Here is an 18244-nt window from a genome sequence, read left to right as displayed (position 1 = left end):
GGGTATTTTAATACAATCATGTACCATAATTGCTTTTTGTATAAGTTTATTTTACATTACATGTACAAGTTATCTTTGCCCTGAAGTGATCTGATTGTTGAACTCATGATATTGTATTAAGTACATGCACCTTTAGGTAATGCTCTAGTGTTGGGTTAACCCATTCACCCCTAAACCGTCCTAAACCGGCCATACTTGGTATTTTACTCTGTCTAACGCCAGTCTATTTTACTCATCAATGAAGAACCCCCAGGAGTCAATGGGTTAATGTACATGTAGTTGTAGTATTTATATCAAAAAACAAAAAACAGATATACAAAAAGGTACAGTCTGTCTCCGCCCACAAATAGCAAAGGCTAATCACGATGGGCGGAGCTACACGCATTCCGTGGTTAAACCGATCAACTTATTGTTTTAACAAATAAAATAAATAACAAAGGACAACAAGTTAAACCATTAACAATAACCAATAATTATCAGTACAGTCACGATACAAGCTACGGCAGAATTGTAGGTTTTGGAGAGATAATGTTTGTATTCCAACTTTGGTGAGCATTTTATTCTCAAACATTCAGCATGTTCATTGATGTAGTGTCCTGGTGTTATCATCATTCTTGCCTTGGATGCAAATTAACACTCCAGAACCAAAGATCCAAAAGAAGATAACAACAGTAAAGATCATGTTGCTCCATTTCAGTGTGCAATATGGTTTTAGACTGAAGAGAGACTAAGTTCATTACACAGTTTTGCTTGCTGTTTAAGCAGCAGTGAAAGATAGACCTGAATATTTCAGGGCTGAACAGGATTTAAACCCTGACCTGAGCGTTGCGGTTGCAGCGGTATCACAGAGGTCAGTTATCACATCCCATTCAGGCCTAATTTTTTCAGTTCAGGTCTGTCTTTTGCTGATGAAAGCATCAAACAAAACTATGATCTTTCACAATCACCACTCATTTGGTTCTCCACAGTTCAAGTATGTGAAATTCATATTACATGTCAAGGGTTTTGGACTATTGGTAATATTTATTGATTTTGGATCAATATAATTATTGTTAATTAAATTAAAATGTTTTTATAGCCAAAAAACAATCAGATTCAAGATGATTGTAGAAATGAGTGCAGCAGTAAATAGACCAGCAGGTACATGTAACAATGAATATGTGTATAAAATTTAATGCAATACTTTAATACCAGTACTGATGCAGTTGATGAAGAACAGTATCTTATCTGAGTAAAAAATCAATCACATTCTTACACCAGTGTTCAGAAGCTGCAAAATTAGTTAAGATGTTAAACTGTGTGAACCGAAACCACCTTTAAATTAACCCAATGACTCGCAGGGGTTTCCCATTGATGAGTAAAATCATCTGGTGTTAGACAGAGTAAAATGCTAAGTATGGCTGGTTTAGGCCCGTTTGGGTGTCAAAAGGTTAACCAGCAATGTGTGGTGTATGATTATATCAATTTGATCTGTGCAATGCAGAGTACATCAGTTACACTAGCCAGCACTCCATTAACATTCAAAACCGCTGGTGAGATGCTTTAACCAACTGAGCTACATGTATGAAGCCACTAAGGATCATAGCTTCACTTGATTTCATATCTGCAGTTCAACATATATTTATTTATTTTTATTGAATACACAACAGAATTTTACATTGTACTAGTCATTAATACCAAGAAATGAAGATACAAATAAAAAGAAAAAGAAAACAAATACAACTTATTATATGACATACAAGCCAAAACAGGATGTAATAGGCAGCTATATATTGACATGCACAGGAACTCAGTGAGTGAACAATCAAAGAGGGCGAATAAAGTAAATTGAATCATGTAAATTTCTCGACCTTGTATTTAAAATTAATATTATTAACAACTTGAGACAAAATAATTTGAGCTCTCTTTTATAAATGTATAACAAAGGTAAAGTTAAACTTTCTCACAGTTCGATGCCCAGCAAGGCTTTGCTTGAACAAGCGAAACATGATTTTTTTAGGTTCTGGATTAAAACTAGTATTGTTTGTGGCATTAAACCACCCCACCACTTGACGAGTTCAACATAATTATGATTTGTTTCATATATCATTACACGAACATTCATTGGTTCATTCATCACAGGAACACTTGAACCCACAAATGACCAACCAACATCAGTCGCTTCATTAAGCTCAGTTGGTTAGAGCGTCGCACCTGCATAGTGAGGTCATGGGTTCAAACCCCGTTGAAGTCCTGAATTTTTCAGACTTCTCTACTGAAGTGCAAAAATTGCGTTCATAACTGCGAGGATCATTATAGCTCCACTTGATTTCATATCTGCAATTCAATACATGGTTCATTTCATACATGTATATCATTTCATTCATATAATTAAAACTGTTGGTGACCTTACAACTAACTTTTTGGTATTGAAGAAATGCAATGGAAAACTAGTTTGTCTAAGTTACCAAGCTTCAATACACAATTGGACACTGTCCGCACAAAACTTTTTGTTTAATTTGAACATACTTTACATTGCATACATGTTAAGTACAACACTATAAAAATATGTGTTAATGGTTTCCATAATTATAACCTCACACCATATAAATTAGTTTATACTAGGTTAAAGATTCTTTTTGTCACTTGAAAGTGATGTCATCACAGTCTGGGTGAAACGTTGCCCGGTAACACTTATTTCGCTAATTTTTTTTCTTACATGTAAAATTAATACTTCTGTCAACTCTCTTGGATAAATCTTGATTTGCTGGGGGATATGACATTGCTATTTCCAATTAGTTTTAGGGAATTTTAAACCCATTTCAGCAATATTGCTCTCAGCCAATAAATGTATTGTTAGCAGTTTCCCTATGCTTTGTTGCACATACATGTAGGATACACTGTAATGCAGAATTGTTGTTACTTAATATTGATATTCCGTGTTTAATAATATACATGAAAAAATTGCTCGATTCTGTTTGTCTGAGAGCAGTGCAGTTCAAGTGTAACGTAGTGCAAAAAAAGTGTAATAACAGTGTAAATTACACATCAAAATTCTGGATTATGATTGGCTAATAAACAATACGCTTTGGTCAGAACCAATGAAGTGTTTTGTTTTCAAATTAAGTGTGTGCCCTGGATGGCACAGTTTTTCCCTGATTGCGTGATATGCGTGCGTTCCTTCTACTTAACCATCTCGATTTTTTTCATATATATTATTAAGAGGTAATCACATGATTTTTCTCGTGCAATTTAGAATAAATAATCACGAGTAAATTTTTTCAAAGGCTAAAAAGTGCACTAGCCCTACAGGCTCGTGCAATTTTGGTCGTCTTTGAAAAAAAAATTACAAGTGATTATTTATTCCAAATTTCACTGGAAATCACAACATTTCATTACCAAAAACTACCGGTAACTAACAAGTTTTGAAGTTGATAGAGGGGTCTTCAATTGACCAGTATTATCACGGTTGGACTGGATCAAGCATCAAATAGAGGCTGATGCAAAAGAAAATAATTTGCATTCCTCTGCATGAGCCTCTATTTGATGCTGATTCCAGTCCATCTGTGAGAATATGAAACTTGTCTATTTATTGTAATGTTGCCAAACAAACAAGACCAAAGTAATTACACACCAGAATATTTCCTGAATGAAATACTGTACCTGTCAATCCTGTCAATTAACCATAAACTTGAGTCATATATCCTAGTCAGAATGCTAACCAATCCAATGCAGCTGCTGCTGCTAAGTATGGGAAACCTACACGTAGAGTGACTAAGTTGCAATAAGACTATTGGTCTTCGCTTTGCATCTGACTGGTTGAAATATTCTTGCAAGTGTTTTTAATTCCATTATAGATCAAACTTTAAACACTAGTCTTGTCTATAATTACTCTCAACAAAATTATAATCAACTGGGAAGCCCTACAAAAATGTTTATTAATTAAATATTTTCCAATGCTAATTAGTTACTTTTTTTATTAAATGGTACACCTGCCTTTTGTACATTTAGGAAGTGTCAGACTATGATAGTCAAAGATGAAAGAAAATAAAAGAAAAGGAGTTGGAGTACAAATGTAGTTGAAGACACGTTTTGTAAGTACAATGTACACACATCTTGACAATAAAAAAACTTTGCCAATTTCATTTTGCAATAGCCTTTACACAGCATTAGGACAGTTAATGGAGCATCATAAGCGCCTTAATTGACAAACAGGAAATGTTTGCCATTTAAACAACATCAAACAAATTGTTTGGTGACCAAACATGCTCTTGAAGTGGGTGGCCAAACGGTTAAACATGTTTGATCTAACTCAGATCAAACTCCTCAAGTTCGTCCATCAAGCATGAGAACAAAAGAAATGTTTTTGTTGTTTTTGATCGAATATTTTGTGGCCTTCAATTTTACCAAACACGACCAAACACGATCAAAGAGCACCAAACAAAGTGGCCGAATGGTAAAATGCTTGGTCACCAAACAATATGTGATGTTGTTTAAATGCCAAACATTTCCCGTTTGGCCAGGCCCTATAAAGACATTCTCATTATAACCAACAAAGTCAAAGTAGCTAGCACATGTTTGTTACGACAAAATCATTCTCGTTATGTATAATTATGTCAAGTAACTGTTACAGTAAATTGGTTATTAAACCCTGACAGGAAATGTTTGCTCTTCTGTTTGAAGGTTCCAGAAGATCAAGCAATTATGGTTGGCCTCCTGTACTTGAAGGCCAAAATTACATTTTTGTGGTCAAGTAAAGTCTTAAAAGTTTGGCATTCTTTACAACAGGAAGTCAAATAAAAGTTATTTGTTAAGGTTGCTTGGACAAAGATTGTTTGACTAAAATAATGTGCAAAGAAAAAGTAAAGAATTTTAAGAAAACAACTAAACCTTTGAGTTTATAATACATGTTTCAACAGAAACTTGTGCCATCCTCAGTTAGTCAGAATACAAGCGATGGAAGCTGAAATTATAATAAATAGAAAATGCTTATGTGAAAAAATAGTAACAACTGAATGAAGTATTGCATGAAATTAAAGATAGTTTTAGATTGACATAATGTAATTGTTGATTCAAAGAGGGTTGTTTCTCTGAATACAAATAGCCTCTTTTAACTTGAGTTGAAAACTGGTGGAGACGTGATCTAAAACGAGAAACAAATTTGCTGAACATGAGGCGTGACAATGTTCAAAACTCTGCAGATGTTTGATGTTTGTATTCTGACTAACTGAAGATGGCAGAAGTTTCTTTTGAAACATGTATTATAAACTGAAAGGTTTTGTCGTTTTCTTTAAAGTCTTTATTTGTCTGCTGCTATTACGACACAAAGAAAGGGACTAATAATGATGTTTGAGTAAAGATCCAATATGTCATTTAATCAACTTTTGAAATCCAATAAAGTATTAAGGCTGTTGTTTTGTGCCATTACATGGGCATTAAAATGAATTTACCCATAGTCATTATTTATTAATGTTTATCAAGAATTAATGAACAATGAAATGAATGTACATGTAAGTGCAATTATTATCTGTTAATGGTTATGAAGGTTATAAGTGTATTTTATCATCTACTTATTATCTGTTTAAGGTTAGAAATGCATTTTTATCGGTGAAAATAAGACTACATGTATCTCTTGATGACCTCAATTATTAACATGTACTTCATTCGTATTTGAAGGATTGATAGAATTGTATATTTGATAAACTAAGCATAATATTTGAGTATCGTTTTGCGAAGAAAATGTGGTATTTGATATATAGAGGATCTTACATGGCCGCACGGGGATACGAATTTTATCTTCGAGTGCTGAAAGTATCTGTCACGAGTGAGCAAAGCGAACGAGTGCGAGATACTTTCAGCACGAGAAGATAAAATTCGTATCCCCAAGCGGCCATGTAATGTTCTGTTTATTATATAGATATTGATGAAATGTCTAGATTTAAAACAACTTGTTTTATTCGTTTTCGAAATGATGAAAGAATATTTCACCAACCACTAAAACACGCATGTTGTGTAACATGAAACAAGATATGAAAGTTATGAAAAGCAAATCATGATAATGTAAAATTTGCAATAAAAATGTTAATGTAGTAGATAAGAATTATATTAAAGCACAAAAGTATCGTACAATGAAGAGGAAGCTCGCGTTTTATTGGCTAATCGTGTTCGTTACCATGGCGACAGCTATATCCTCACATGTGAAAGGTACAAATGATATGTTCACTGCACGCAGTGAAGATGAGATTTTTTAGTAAAAGGAGAAATCCTGGTATTTCGTCAGTATCTATATAATAAATAGAGGATATTACATGGCCGCGAGGAGATACGAAATTTCTCTTCGAGTGTCGAAAAATATTTTTCAACATGGGAAGAGAACTTTCGTATCTCCAAGTGGCCATGTAATATTCTATTTATAAACACCAATGAAATAGTAAATCATTTCACGAAAGGCATCGAAAGGCGCGATTTTCGTATGTAACCATAGTAACAGTGATATTTTCACATGTGAAGATATCATGTTTTTGTGCGAAAGCTCACTTGGTATTTCATTGGTGTTTATGTAATAAATCTATTTACTGTAGCAAACCTTGATGTTGTAGAAAATCTGCTGCCATTGAAAGTTATGCCAGTGGAGGTGTCCTTGTCAAATGTTTCTTGGGATTTTTTTTAAACCAGGTTTTTGTGTGGTCACCTAAGTCTTCTTTTTTATATATAATATGCAATTTTTTTTAACAGGGTCAAACCAGTCCCCCTTTTTCAATTTGCACTTGGTTTTTACAGGGTCAAACCTGTCCCACTTTTTCGATTTACAAGTGTTTTACTGGTTCAAACCCCTGTCTGTTCCATCGATTCACAGGATGTAATACAGTGTAGTGGAAATATTTACAGGGAGTTTACAGGTTGGAATAAGTCTGGTGTATGCCATTTACATGGTATTTACAAGATTTTGGCCTTGGAGTGTTCGCAATTTACGTAGTTTTTACGTACTTTGTCTGCAATATTTACGTCTTCTTTGCAGTGTCTTCTAAGATCTGCAACAGGGCATTTTAGCTGTAAACTTTCATTTACAGCGTTTTCAATGTAATTTACATGCTATTTACATGTTATGATCTAAATTTTCATGTGCATGTGAATTTATCGATTTTTCCAGTGATCTGTTCTGGGGTGTCTCATACTGGTATAAGCGATCACAGCTTAGTCTAGGTATGCCGTAAAATTTCAATTCCCGCTCCTTCAAAATAAATTAACTCAATTAATTATAGGCAATTTAAGTACTTTAACTTCACTAAATTTCGAAGGGACATTTTGACACAACCGTGGGACGATTTGAGAGAATTTCACGACCCAGTAATATGTGGAAATCATGGAACGATTTATTTATAAGAGGTTAACCGTCAAGCGTCAAATGGTCAAATATTTAACCGTCAAAAACGCAATAATTTTACCGCCAACCGTCAAATGAGCAAGCCAATATCAGCTATCAAAATGTCTCACATATCCTTAAATCAAGAAGTAAATGATTGACTTAAATAAGGTCAAGTTATGCTGTTTATAAATGATCGTTTTAATATATCACACAAATGCATTCATGTGCAAGTTCTTTAACTCCTAGTCTCGGATGAATCTGGTTAACGACAGAACTGACTTCCGTCTGTAAACACTTCCGGTGTCATAAAACGTCAGTCATCACGGGTCACTTCGCTTGACGTGGCGAAACACCAATCCTATAGGCCATTTTCGAAATATCAAATATTCAGCTTGATAGTGAGGCAGTGAGGAAAAAAACAATAGAAACACGTTGGAGTGAATGTGAAAAACTATTTGCATATCATACACTTTCCTTTGTCGTTGTCCTCTAAACCTCTCTTTCGAGCTAAATTTTGATATATCAAAAAAAGGACTATAGAGCGTTTTTACATGACGTCACGGCAGTCATGTTGGTGTTCCAAAACAAAGGAATGGCGGCCATGATGGTGTACCAAACTAATCCTTTGGGAATTGATCTCTATTTTTATTCAAATACTCTCTTTTGTTTTAGTAATCCAATATGGCTGCTGGTCACATGAGTGAAATCGCTCTATTAGTCAAGATACGAAATTGAAAGACCCTCAGATTTTTGCTCTAACGGGTACATCTTTCAAAGATCTCCCTTTTCTATACGAAATAAGGGGAGGATTTTAAAAATTTTCTCAGCAAAAGCTGGTTTTATATAAGATCCCAGTTGTTGTTTAAGAAAATCTATTTGAGATGAGGCACTGCATGATGGCTGATACTCTGTAATAAACGGCAAGATCTTTTTGCGCGCTTTTTGTTTATTTTTAGAGCCGACATTCTTTTGCTAAAACTGACTTTAGATGACAGCATGTTCACAAGGCTTATGTGGATAACCCCTGTAGCGTATTCTTTGTTAGAATTGTGCGTTGTTTTCTTCAAATATTGGTTTCAGGGAAGTGTTAGTTCTGAGAAGGCCTGGGCTTAGCCTTTGAAGAAGCCTTTCCTGACCCCCAGAGGGCGACGGGAGGTAAAGTGCATGAACTCAGTGAACTGGAGAGTTTCTGTCGGTTTAAAGTGCGTGCGCACACCAAGAGTAGAATGTCCTTTTATCCTGTGAAAGGAATAAAAGATGTGAATCTCAGTCGTGAATTTTACAGTCGAATGATAGCTATTTGCTGTCTGTGAAATTGTTTATTCTTCTTTGTATTTTTTCTAAAGAAGCGGCTTGTATGGACTTTGCGTTTAAAAGTGGTTTTTCCCGTTAAACAAGAAATAGTTTTCTTTCCAGATAACGCTCAACAATTTTTTGAGGAAGTACGTAGGTAACGGAGGGTTATCAGTTTACGGAATATTTTATATGTCCTATATACATTGATGGACCAGGCGATTAGTAAGGCCAGTGGTAACGAAGATAATTAGACACATAGTATAGTAGAAAACCGAAAACCTCACTTTTATTGCTCAAATAATAGCAGTAATTGGGACACCTTGGAGAACAGATTGCTGAAGGTGCTCCTTGGTTAAATAAAGCTTATTATTATTATTATCTCGCAGTATAAAACTTTGGAATGCTGTCCACATTATGAGTAATATAGGGCACGTAACGTAACCTACACCACTTCAGAAGCTACACTTAGAAGTAAAAAAAGTTCGGTACGGAACCTAGTACAATTCTAATAAACATAATGGTATGAATCTTTCTACTTAGAGAGCTAATTCAGAATATTATAAAATTCTATACTCTATAACACCTTAGCCTGTTCCAGGCTCTCCGATAGTCGAGAAAACGAAAAGAACTGCGTGTGAAAAGCGAGTGAGGGCTTGGGTCGAGGCGAGGCGGGAGAGCCTGTAAGCCAACCTCGTTCCCAGGGTCTCTCATCTCAGCGAGGAGAGACCCTGGTAGGGTCTGGTCACGTGTCTCCCAGAATCTGGGAGATGACAATTTATCCAATGAAGGGAGGGGCGGCTTAGTAAGAATTTTGTCTATACTGAGACTACGGGAGTGCGGAATGTGTTGTCACCAAAACAAACCAAGTTTCACGTTCCTGCGGTATGTGAACATATCTTCTTCTGCGGCTATGTCCGGCGATAATAGTTTGCAAACGCCGAAGAAAACATATACATAAGTCTGTCATAAGTTGCTGTAGATTGTGTGGTTCAGTCAAAGAAGTTTTACATTGTAAAAATCTGTTCAAGAAGGCCGCTGAAGAATTGCTCGCCTTAGCCGAGGCTGAGTTTGGAGGAACTTTACAACGCCATGAATTAAGGCCACAAACGCGACAAACGCAACAAATTCCTTGTTTAGAGAGGACCCCTCCCTAGTGTTTTCAATTGTCACGGAAGCACGTGACCAGACCCTACCAGGGTCTCTCCTCGCTTGAGAGACCCTGGGAACGAGGTTGCCTGTAAGCATCTCTTTAAATTCTTCATTCCGGTATACCAGCTCCTGGTATACCCTCTGATTGGTCAATTTTTGACAGTTTACATCAACACTTTCGTCATCATTTTGATTCACGCGCGGAGCACGAAAGAAAGAGGTCAACTCTGTCGCCGAGTGTCTTAAAGTATTCCCAAACGTACAAGCCCTCAGATTCGAGCAAAAGTTGTGTCTGTTCGACCTTAATAAGTCGAAAAAACGATCCGTTTGCAATGCTTCGAACTGGTTTTGGTAAAAGCATAAATTTTCAGTTACTGCCGCGCGTTGCGAAAGCGCTTCAATGTTGTGATACGACATCTCTCCACACCGCTTACAATATAGCCGGGTACGATATATAGTTCGCATTTGACACAACTATTATGTCCCATGCACGCCACAATTGTTAGCATTCAACGGCGCTCTCTGAAAACTCTGACGAACGAGAAACATACAATATTTTGTTATACTTTCTTATGCAAATACTTGGCTGCGTATTCGAATTCACCAGCTAGGGTCAATTAAATTTCTGCCTTCATCGCCTTCGAAAAAATGAGAGCAAAAAGAAAAAAACACTTTGAAAGAGTGCAAAAATTTGCCGAAAACAGGCTTGTATTTCCGTTGTATGTCTTAAAGCTTTAAAAGATCAAGCGATTTCAGGAAGCGAAGGTGATGGCTACGTGTCTGTATACTGCAAATGCAATTGAACCCATCCACATGAAATATCAATCTTTCACATTCATTATCGGATGTTCTGTTGCATCAGAGCTGAAGTTTATTGAAGAGATCATCTTATCATCTAGGCCAGAAACTTCAATAGTCGGGTTTCTGTTTTCCTTGAAAAAGTCAACAGAGCGTCGGGAACTCGCAGCTTTCGAACTGGTCGTGTCTTTTGGTCGAATTTGCTAAATCTCCCGTCGGTGATTTACTTGAAACTCGTTTCCCGGTTGCTTTGACAATGCCTTCGTTCGCCTGTAAAGTTATTTTCCTAAAAGTGCCTTAAATTCTGGCTAACGCACTCGCACAAGTGAGAATTAACGCATCACCTCTGAACAACAATAAAAGAATCGCGCTTGAACTCGCGTGGGACCACACAATGCCGCCCTTTTTCAACACTTTGACATTGACATTTTGACATGCGAAAGGTTATTTGCAAAGTTGGCGGAATGAAGAATTTAAAGAGATGCTTACAGGCTCTCCCGCCTCGCCTCGACCCAAGCCCCCACTCGCTTTTCACGCGATGTTCTTTTCGTTTTCTCGACTATCTGAGAGCCTGGAACAGGCTAATAAAACCTACGCAAAAACATGGTGATATTATCTCTACTAAAAGCCTATTTAGAAATTTATTCAGTTGGGTTTTTATACTCTCATTATCTCTTATAAACCTACACGAGGCCATCATAATCTGGTTATCTCTACTAAAAGCCTATTTAGAGTCATATCAAACTCTTATGCACTATAATAACTGCGTAGAAAATCAGTAAAATACAGATTTTGCGACAATACTTATGTTTCTGGATTTCTGAAGAAGAAAAAAAACCTAAAATCTAGTGCCCTTAGCGCCCTAACTAAGTATTTATCTTAAATGTTCTGGCAATGTTCAAAGTGTTTGAGATGACCGACTTCTGCATCCGCTCAAGTACATCCCGCGCTCTCGCTCCTATTAGGTTCCTCACCGACTTCTCTAGATGTTTAGAATAGCCACCCAGTACGTCAATTATTATGTTGTTCTGTTCAACCCTGTAACCATTGTATCTCTGCTTCAGCTCCCACATCATGGGCCCATACTTGAGTGTTTTTTCCTCATCTTTCTTGGCTCTACTCTCAATCCATGGGCAGCTCATTTCAATTGTATAAACTTCTTTCCTCTCGTGGCTGACAAGACGCGCGTCGATCCGATTTGCTCTTACTTCGTTGTGCTCTGCATACTAGATGGGAATATCCCAAAACGCTTCACTCGTGGTGTTCTGGTAGGCTGGTTTTGGCATCGCCGGTAAGTACCATGGTGGAACCTCTTCTATTAAACCATGCTCTCGGAGGAACTCAAAAAACAGAATCTTCAAAGCTGCATTATGCCTGTATAGGTACTTAGTTTGTGCCTGGGAGAAACATCCAGCCAGTACATGTGCAACGCTCTCAGCTACCTTCCCACATAACCTGCATAGGACTTCACCATCGGTGGAGATTTGCATCTTTTCCTTTGTGTAGAGCTTCGTAGGTAACAACTGTTCATATAGCTCATACATGCCCGCGATGGTATATGTAGGGCATGCAGCCGAACCTTTTAGCCAAGCAAAGCAGCTGGTTATGCTCAGGCTATCATCGTCCCATCTGATACGGAATAACTTTCCTTGTCACTTTTTGTCTTTAGCGATCTCCAAGAACTGCATCTCTTGAGATTTCTTTCTTCTTCTTCTTCCTTCCGTTGTAACACACACGTGATTTAGGATATCAAGCTGAAGTGTGATGTTAAGTTCTTCAGCGTACTTGGCTGCTTCCTTTACAAGCGACTGGTGGGCTGATGCCATGGCGTGTTCTTCAAATTCTCTAACTGCTTTCACAGTCTGGTCCGAATTCTGATAAAATTTCAGTAGCGATTTGATTTTAGTGATCTTATTCTCGTGTTCGACTGATTGCAGGCCTCTACCCCCTTTATCCCTCGGTAGATATAACAAAGAAGTTAGGCTGGCTGGGTGCTTGCCACCGTTCTCAACTATGATCTTCCGAGCTGCTCTGTCCACACCTCTTAACTCTGATAGAGACCAATATTGTGTCCACATTAAGTACCGCAGCACTGGGAGTGCATACTGATTAGTTTGCCTGTACACGGTTACAATCAGATAGGGGGCTGGGCCATGTAACAGATATCCTGCGTAGATACTCTTTAGCCGCACACGCTAGAGCCAGCCGCTCATCCTGCCGAACGTTCTCTAGAACCCCCAGGAACTTGTAGTGTTTTCCCTCCCCAAGAGCCGTGATGGTAGTTGTCTCGTCCATCCTCATACCAGACTCGTCTAGCACTTGGGCTCCCCTCTTCACCTGTACCACTGAGCACTTTTTCTGATTCCAGTGAAGGCCGATATCCTGCATCGCTCCTCTAGTTTCCTTCAGCACACGGTTCAGCTTATTATTATTATTATTATTATTATTATTATTCAAATATGGGCAAATAATCTGCCCTTTAATTTCGTGTTATAAGCGTCATCCGAAAAATTTACCGTCAACCGTCAAAATGGCTTTTTTTTAACCATCAACCGTGAAAGGGGACCCCCCCATTGAGACCCTCTTATACGTTTTTGCGACAGATATGCCCTATTGAAGACCAAACGCACACGGCCCCCATAGTCCACTTGAATTACTAACATATTAAGGAGCGGATTTAAGAGACCAGCTTAAGAGGAAAGTTATTAAAACCAGAGATCCATCCACATGGAACCAGTTTCGGAAAACAAAAAATTCGAGTAAATCGGGGAATCAAGTTTGCTAAAAGGGCCTACTATAAAATTTAATAGTTGTGCTAAAGATGAACGCAAAACTTGGAAAACCCGTCGTTGATTTCCAACAGGACGTAACACCTGACTGCCAATAATTTCCGAAGATCAAATGAACAATTCGTTCAGTTACAGGCGAGGCATTTTAGAACAACGATTTATTTTTCCTTTTTGATGAAATGCGGGATTGTCATGCGGCCTTGACTCGCCTGGCGTGACATTTGCGGTTGTGGCGTGAAGAATTATCAAGCGCCGCTAGATTTTCTACCAACGCTGTCATTATAAAGCCTTATTGTCGTCTCAAAATCGAACTTACTTTTTTTGATATACAACATATTTCTTTAAGGAATACAGGGTTTTTTAGTGCCGTTCTTTTCTATGGCTTATTTACTGCTTTACACGTGATTTATTCCTGATTTCCTTCGCATTTATTTATTATATTTTTCCCCTTTTTAAACGGCCCAGGGATTGCTGTGAGAACTAAAATGAAAAGGGCCTTAGTTTTCCGGGTCTTAGGTCTTAGTTTTCCGGACACCCCTCATTGACCACCATTTTGAGAATTTAGCTCCAACGAAATATGAGCCACGCAAATTTTGGTCAGCGTAGATCACTTAATAATGTATGCAAAATTATTCCGGAACACGGTTAGTAACGGTAAATCACAGACGCTCCTCTCCGAATTTTTTTTTTCGGAGGCGGCTGTACACAGGCTACCCCAATTAGTGCTTCAGCGCTAGAACGACTAGACACTTAAATAAAGTTCCTTTCCTTTCCTTTCCTTTCCCTTATGGATAGTTGGGCCATGAATATTGATCGCACTTTTGTCAATGCCGTTGTTTTTCTTGATTTAAAGAAGGCTTTCGACACCGTCGATCACAATATTTTATTAGCAACGTTGCAATTCTATGGAATACGAGGTTGCTGTCACAAATGGTTCGCAAGATATTTCAGCAATCGCACTCAAACTCGTCTCCTTTATGTCTATTCCAAAATAAGTTAACAGTGGTGTCTCCAGGGAACAATTCTAGGACCTTTACTTTTATATTAATGACCTGCCAAATTGTCTGTATTTTCACAACCTAGAATGTATGCAGATGACACCAGCCGCGCCTTCAGTGGCGCAGACTTAAAACAGACTGTCTTTATCCCTTTTATTTTGACTATAAATTTAGTAATCGATTTTCAGGGGTTTTTTTTTTATTCTTAAGTTGCTTCTGGATCACCACTGTCAGATAAAAATGGATCAAATTTTAAAAGAAAAATGAGCCACACGAAGTTATTAAGAAATTTATCTAAGATGCAAAGGGAATACTTGAAAACGTCGGCCCGACGTTTTTAAATTGGCATTCACTTTAATCTTCGTTACGCGTAACCACAAACACTTAAGAATGGTTTCTGTGAGCTAAAATAGCCGTTTTGAAGAAAATATGGGCCTTAATTTTTGTTTGCCATCGGTAAACAAATTTCCTTAGCTTTCCAGATTTTTACTACAATCCATGACACTGCCCCTTTAACTTTGATTTAAAAAACGGGGTGTACACATGGCTATCAGCCAATAAACTGACCTTGAATTTAACAAAAACTGAGATCATGTTAGTTGTGTTGAGACAGAAAGTATCAACATTTCCTGAAATTCCTTCTTTCAGTATAAATGAACATCCAGTGAAGCAGGTCATCTACGAAATCTCTTGATGTGCACTATTGACTAAAACATGAATTGCGAATGTGATATACAGAATATTTGCAACAACAACAAAAAAAAGGACTGTAATGGCAACTTTATTCGTGTAATTCAATAAAAGGGAAGTATACCAGAGGTTACCCCTATCGAGGATATCCGCCAGCAGCCGGATGTTTACAAGTGACTGAGAGTCGATTTTGATGAGGGAAGAAAACCGAAGAACCCGGAGAAAAACCCTCTGAGTCCGATTGAGATCGACTGAATCTCAGCCCACATAGGACCCGAGGCCATGATTGAACCCGGGACACAGAGGTGAGAGGCGCGGTTGATAGCCGCTAAACCACCGTTGACCATGCCAATGCTTCTGCATTGGGCGCAATTAAGCGAATACGACATCTTATACCCATTTAATAAATTAATTGATATATATGACAGCCTAGTTCAACCATATTTTAATTACTGTAGTACTGTATGGGGCAACTGTGGCAGCGGCCTCTAGAAAAGCTTCAGAAGCTCCAAAATCGTGCCGCCCGTGTTTTTATAAGTGCTAATTATGATTTTAATGTTGATGAATTGTTCCGGGCAATGGGTTGGGGTAAACTCAAATATCAAAGATTGGAATCAGCTGCTGTTATGATGTATAAATCTTTGCGTGGGATGCCACCTGAGTATCTGAGTTCGAGATTTGTCTTTCCAAACGACATAACATCATATCGATTTAGGAATACTGAAAATAAATTGGCTCTTCCGAAGCCCCGCACCAATTATTTGAAGAACAATTTCTCTTACAGCAGAGCAAGGTTGTGGAACAGCCTATCCAGTGACCTTCGTGCAGCTACATCATTACATGATTTTAAGCCTAATCTACATCATCACAGTTTTAAATGACTTGAAGAAATAAAACAACATTTTAAATTTTTTTGCGACATGTTTTGACATACTTGTGATGAGTTTTACAATTTGAATTTAAACCTATTTATAAGAAAAATACAATGGATGAATTGATACATTATTCGCATACTTACACAAACAAAGTAAATGGATTAGCTAAGATACTTAGATACTATCGTGGCGACAAAGCCGTTAAAAATGAAAAAATTAAAAAGAAAAAGTTGAAAAGTTCGTTGTAATTTACTTTGTCGCGACCATAGTATCTAAGTATCTTTGATAATCCATTTAATTTGTTTTTGTAAGTATGCAAATAATGTATCAATTCAGCCATTGTATTTTTCTTATAAACAGGTTTAAGCTCAAATTGTAAAACTCATCACAACTGAAGTTGGCATAAGTATGTCGAAACATGTCTTGCAAAAAAGGACATTTGCTACGCCTGGCCAATAAAAGCACTCGTTTCAGATTCTTCGCGTCTGAGCATTTGAGCAATGCTTATGTCGACCTTCGTTTTCACTAGCGTAAGCTACTTATGCTTGTGCTTGTGCTTGGGCTTGTGATTGCGTCGCTAGTGAAAACCACGCTTTACTGCGGAGGTGACACGACTTTAATGTGTCACGCATTACTTGCAGCATTAATTAAGATATCAGGGAGCTTAAGCACCAACGACAGCAACGAGGACGTCATGGCAAACTATAAATTCTCGTTATTGTAATCACTTCGCGACTATTTCAACCTTTTTAATATGAAAAGGGTGTGGTAATTCCTCAAAAATAACACTGGTCGGAATGGCACTTAATTTAGGGGAGAAAATAAAAATTTATCCTCAAGGGCTGACGTTCTTCATAAAACCTCAAATTTCAAGTTGTTGTTTTGCTGACGACGGAAAAGAAATGGACAAAAGTGAAAAACGCACGTGCAGGGCGTGCAAAGCTATTGTTTTTGCCCACTAAATATGCAAATTTGTGAGGTTCTCGTTGCCGTCGCTGTTGTCGTTGCTTAAGCTCCGTATTCTAGCGACCTTAAGATCTAGGACGGCAACCTCAGCGAGAACGCCACAAACAATAGACACTAATGAGCAAAACAATGGCTCTGCCTGTGCAATTTAAAGTATTGTACATTTCTTTCCTTTCTCTGCCAATCTGCAACGTGAAATGACTAAATCTCAAGTTGTAATTGAGAAAGACGAGAGCACACCAGGGCAAATCTTCGATTTTCCTTCTTAGTTTGAACACTGTTCCTCCCAATTCAGTTCCTGGATAGTTCGGATAGTTTGTGGAAGTAGAACAAACTTGAATAATCGTGAACGTGACGTTAAAAAACTAAACTAGCAATATGAAATAACGTTCTCGCGGCCGTCCCCGTCTTAGATCTTTTAAAAGGCCACTAACATCTCGGATAAGGAACCCTGGCCAAGGAAAAAAAGGCACATTTATTTCCAATGTATCATAAATATGTTAAAGAGATATATGTGAGAGGAAGGTTTGGAGAGGTAGCTAATCGAGTAGTGGCTGAAAGTTTTGAAAACTCGAAGATTAGTAAAGTCAGCGACCTTGCGTGAATTTAATGGGGCTTTTTTTTATGTTTTTATTACGCTACGAACTTCTTGATCGACAATGAATACATGTTTTTGAAGTTCTTTTCCTTTACTTTCATGAAAATAGAGCAGAATTGTATTTTCTTACCCATCCACTTAAATGGTGCGGACCTACATGGAAACAGCCAGCAATTATATCTCACCAAACCACACACTCCAAAAAATGAGCATGACGGCAATTGAGAGATATGATATAAAACACTAACCAAATACACTAAAGATGTCGCCTGCTTAAAACGTCGTTGCTGTGCTCGAGGTTTTCTTTTTTTTACAAAAACCTTTCATCGATCGATCCTGTCTTGGGTTCCAGACCTTCCCCGACAGGGCATATAAAAAAGTGAGAAACGAAAATTTCCAAGAACTTCGCAACATCTCATCGATTTTACTTGTTTAGATCATCGGTGACCCCCTTTTTTTTAAAAGCATGATGAATCACTTACTCTTCTCACAATCCACAAAATATGATGAAATGAAAAAAAAAAAAAAAATCACAATGCAAGAGGTTATCTATTTTAAAATTCCTGAATTCCGGAAGTGGTTACAACGGGTAGCGCTTGCGAAAACGCTCGTTGAGGATTAACTCTACTGTTTACGACATCCCTAGCGGTATGCAATTATCTAAAAACGTCACTGCTATATTTCTATAAACGGAAACCTTCACTCTAATACATTATTTTTATGATTCACGATGGATGAGC

The 18244-nt window shown here is 37.6% G+C and overlaps 1 long non-coding RNA gene across 2 annotated transcripts in view; it reads left to right on the top strand.

Annotated features, from left to right (window-relative positions):
- LOC137983869 (uncharacterized) overlaps positions 1-8867 on the top strand; it is a 498488-nt gene extending 489621 nt beyond the window's left edge. For both annotated transcript variants that reach the window (XR_011119036.1, XR_011119035.1), the window contains exons 3-4: positions 3991-4073; positions 4663-8867. This is a non-coding gene — a long non-coding RNA (uncharacterized lncRNA). The remainder of the gene's footprint in view (positions 1-3990; positions 4074-4662) is intronic.
- Positions 8868-18244: the final 9377 nt, after the last annotated feature.

This window comes from Montipora foliosa, chromosome 13 (genome assembly GCF_036669935.1).
Source record: "Montipora foliosa isolate CH-2021 chromosome 13, ASM3666993v2, whole genome shotgun sequence".
Taxonomy (NCBI): Eukaryota; Metazoa; Cnidaria; class Anthozoa; order Scleractinia; family Acroporidae; genus Montipora; species Montipora foliosa.
Note: the sequence above shows the minus strand (reverse complement) of the source record. Positions and strands in the feature narration are given on the sequence as shown.